Consider the following 4,952-nt stretch of genomic DNA (forward strand, 5'->3'; position numbering starts at 1 on the left):
ATTCAATTCCGTTTCGGTGGCGGGTATCCACCGTCCCACCTCTCACGCGCTCCCTTCTCCCCCGCCGACGCGACCTTCTATAAAAATTTATCGACTGGCAAATTGTTTCGCGCTCGGCGGTCCGGTGCGTGGCTGCAATTCCACGTGTGGACAACGGGATGACCGGGGCGCGCGTGTTTGTGTTCCGCCCTGCGAGAGCAATACGATCCATGGGTATGAACGCGCTTGCCATCGAACAAGGGCGGGCACGCGAAAAGTACGAGAGAATGTGTGAGAGAGAGAGAGAGAGGCAGCGAGAAGGAAGGGGATGTGGAGGAGAGGGACTGACCGAAGTGACCATCGCTACTTCAAGCTCGCAGTCTGCGCGACGTTAATTAACAAAAAGTCATTAAACTTTCCACGACGAGCGGAACGAAAGAGCGGGTCCATACTGTTTCCAAGGATCGATGTACCCCGTTTATACTCCCAATGTATATTTTTTTTCCAAGCGGACGCGACACTTACATTCAACTTGTGATACCTGGCCTTCGTTAACTTCAGCATTCGGGATTACGAATGGACGGCGAAAATTTTGTCGGGCGCGGAGATAAGCAGGCAGAAATAGAGAATGTTTGAGTAAACAAGGAATGTAACGGCTAGAGTAAGGGAAGGGATTAAGAATGATTGTATGGTTTAATTATAATTAAACAGTGTAAACGCGATAAAACGCTTCAAATTTCGAGCCTATTCGAAGAACGTCCTGATGTCCGATGTACATATGTGTACACACGCGAATTCGCCTACATACATGAAACCCGTGATTTCATGGAACATTTAATCACTGTATTGGTAAATAGCTGCAACACACTCAGACAGAATTTAGAAACCGACTTTTCTCTTATTCGTCATTGCCTAGTTGGTAAAGTCAACAAAACATTAACATTTCTCAAAAATATGATTCTTTATTGATAGTTTAACGATTAAAGCTTCCTCCATTCTTAATTAAGAAATAGATGTGTCAAAAAGTACGGATTATTCTGTGTAGAGAGAACAACTTTCTTTTTTGAGGAAAGATCAAATAAGTTTACTAAACGCTTGAGCGCAATTAAGACTATCACTGAATGCGCTCTCATAAGAAGCCATCCGCGCCAAATAGTTACACTGTAGTGAACACACTCCTTTCTCTTTCAGCCGTTCCTTCGTTCTCATTGGCGGTGACGCTGATGAGCAGGAAGAAGAGTCGCGAGGAGAGACGCACAGGAAGGATCGTTTGGATTGCGACGGCATGAACGGAGGGGTATGTACCAATTACACAGACAACTATTGTGCGGCTCTCATTAAACGACGCCAACAAATTCGATTACTCCTGGTTTGAAATTTTGCTGTTCAGTAAATGGCGGTATCACCGCCACTACCATCGATGCTAGAACCGCCAGGGCGCCGCCGCCGCCGCCGCCGCCGCCCTTCTGTGAGAAGGGTGAAAATACACCCGAGAACCATTTTCCTCGTTTCGAACCTAGTGCACACCCTTCTGGCTCCGCGGAAAATTTATTTTACGACTAAACAGAAAATTAGTGAGCGTTTGGGTTTGCGGTGTTTAGGTCTTTTAGCGCTGCGCCACGACTTGGCGCCGTGGGAAATGAAAAAGCGTACATCGCGGAGGTGTTTTTCATGTGTGTCGGAAATAATTGACTCTTGTTGAGTGTAACATTCGCTATACATTAGTCGTGTGTCAAGCTTATACTGCAAAAATGTTTCTTATTTATTTTACCACTCGATGAAATAGTATTTTGAAAAAAGTTATTAGCGAAAAATCTGATTTATAATTTTTTAATTTAAATATTAACTTCTAACTTTTAAGATTTTGTTTAAAATATTTTTTATGAACAAGACCAATCGGAAAGCTATGAATGGTTAAACGTCTTTTTCATTTGACAGTCCGTTGATCCTCGATTCGTGTCGCGAAACGACTTAAAAGAAACGTCTTAATTTCTAGTCACGTTATAAGCACTCGATTTGTACGACTGATTTTATTGAGCGAAGGATTAGTGCGAGCTTTTATTAATTTATCTTGATTGCCGACACATCATTAACACCTGGCTAAGTGATTCACTCGTTAGAATGGACAAACATTTGCGATATCGCGGGAACAAGAATAAGATCGGTCGACTTTAATTGCGCGGCGAATTAATCAAACTTGCGCCATCGTTCTACGAGAAGAACGTAAAAAGAAAAATATTTAATTGCCATCTTTGTGTGAGAGTCTCTGGGTAGATTCGGACTTGCGTGTGTGTGCGAGGGAAGAGAGGGGGGAGGGGCAAAAGTAATTTATTATTTAATTTTCTAGACGAGCAGTTTTTATCTCGGTTTACCGCCAAGCTACCGTGACCGAAAAGCTGCTCTTCCGCGTTATTGCTTAGTAACCTCCGGCCAGTAATGGTTATGTTTGTCATTATCGCTATGGCGCACGAATCGTCTGGCCGGACCAACCGACCTCACCCGATGAACTGCAGTACTCGAACTCGTTAGGTCGAAGCAGTTTTCCAGCTGTTTACCCTATCCGAAGCATTTTGATAAAAATTACTGACGCAAATGTACCAACCTGTCTGCACATGTGATCTGTATATCTACAAATTTAATCCCTTCGCGGCGAGTCATCGTTTACCTCTTCGAGGAAACTATAAATAGTGAGAAAGTAGAAGCACGTCGATGCAGAATAAGATGTTATAGGGTTGCCTCTACACAACGCGACATGTCGCAGCTGTATTTACACAGACGGTTTCCAGCATGACTCCCTAGTTTAATTTTTCTTTCCCCGATTCCGTGCCTTTCAGAGTAAAATAAGGAAAATATCAGGGCTCAAACTTGAAAACGTACATTAAGTTCCATAAATAAAAATACTTCTTATTCTCGAATGTCTGACTGTATAAAAATTAACATTTTATCTCAAGATAAGTATATTTATTTCACTACTTGCAAAGATAGCATGTTTGCAATATAATACCGAAGTGGCAAACGAATAATCAGTCATAACTCTATCAATAAGAAATCTTTTTTTTTATAAACGTATAAATCGTTGTGTATCATTATGCCCAAGTGTATCATCTTGGGCATTAATAATCCAGGGCATTTACTATCGCGTCTCGGCGCAGTCAAACACGCGCACGTCGGTAAAGTTGTTTTACATAATATCACTATAAATTAAAATGTATTATGCAAGTTAGTCGGTCTCGTCGGCAGCTTCTCCGGGACTTCCAGAGACTCGATTGTGGCCACGCGCGTTCCGCGTGCGCGCGCGCGGGGGAGAAAGCGAGTTTTGCGGTGCCACTGTAACTGCGGGAGAGAGGAGAGACGCTGAAAAAGGTAAAGGGGGCTGCTCAGAGTACCGGTGGTGAAACCAAGGGGATGGCAAAGAGAGCACCGTAGTAGCGCGAGGCAAACACCGGAGAGGTTCTTCGAGATGTACCCACCTTGGCCGGTTAACGGCGGAGTTTCCTCATAAACTCTTAGGAAACTTCGCAGACAAATACAGAAATATTTTGTAATGGAAACACGTCCTACGGAGATTAAATATCGCAATAAGGATGACGAGCGCCACCGCGAAAGCGCTTCAGGAATCCCGATACTCGAATCAAGAGCGAATTGAATTGATTATTCATTGAGCGAAATAAATTACGACCGGGGAGAGGTGTTAAATCTCTTAAACGTAAAACCGCGTTGAATACTCGATGGAAATTTTATAAAATGTTATGGCATTTATCCGAATCGCAGGGACTGTTAAATAGCTTCACTTCCTCCCAAAGAGGAATGTCGGAAAAATAGAAATAAATGACTTGAAAACTCCAGATACATACAAATAAATCAACTGTTATATGCGATACATTCGTTTCAAAGTGCGCGGGAATGGTGACAGGTACACGTGAATTCCCTTTAAAACGACGGATTATATCAATGTTCATATATTTTGATTAATTTTAAATTGCCGAATCAGAGATGCTATGTAAAAAAAGCAACTGTTCTGTAATCATTAATTCCAAATTAACTTGCGTTAAAAAATCACTTTAAGATATATATTTGTACAAGTTTCATAATTTAACGTATAAAAAAAAATCACGATAAAACGATGAAACGGCGCGTATTAACTTAAGAGTTGCACAAGTCGTTTATAGAGAGTCGGTGTTTGATTGCCGGCAGATTTTTTCCTCCGTCTAATTATTGTTCCCCGGGCGATTACAATTCTCGATATGGTAGCCATAGTCGAACTACAGCAATCAACGAGATCGTAACCCTTCCTCCGCGCCGACCTCTTCGGGGGAGAACCTCGAGGACTTAGCAAGTAGTTAGTCCTTCGACTTTACCCCCTTGCCCAACCCATTGTCACAACGTCGAAGAAATGAACTATGCGAGTTGCTGCGAAATTCAACGTTGCAAATTCCGTGGCTGATCGCATTAATCTGCGTTACATCGTCAAACAAATTGCGCGCTTAAATATTAAAAAAGAGTCCTGCCATCGTGATATTTCACAGAGAATCGTTGCATTGAAATAAAAAATTTCACATCATAATTTTTTAATACTCTTTAGATAACTATCTAAAAATATTTAATTTTTTTTTAATCATTAATAAATATTTGGTGCTAACAACTGTATAATGTGTTAAATTGAGAGGCATCATTTTCGCACGCAAATTTAGCATCGCCTTCGCGAAACAGACGCAAGGCACAGAGGCGTTATATCAAATTTCATTCCGCGTCTCCTTGATGCGCTCTAATTTTACCCAGCTTCATAATCATGATGTCTTTTCATTGTCTATATGCGAATTGGCGTGCGTGCAGAGTTCCATCTCGCTGTATCCGATCGATTCATATCGCGCGTCGTAATAGCACGGAAAACACTTCCGGAAACCATCACTGACCATCCACCAAGCCGAGCACTTTAACTCCAAGCGCGACCAGCGTGGAGAACCTGACGGATA

Source organism: Temnothorax curvispinosus, unplaced genomic scaffold, assembly GCF_003070985.1.
Source record: "Temnothorax curvispinosus isolate PA1 unplaced genomic scaffold, ASM307098v1 QBEX01004747.1, whole genome shotgun sequence".
NCBI lineage: Eukaryota > Metazoa > Arthropoda > Insecta > Hymenoptera > Formicidae > Temnothorax > Temnothorax curvispinosus.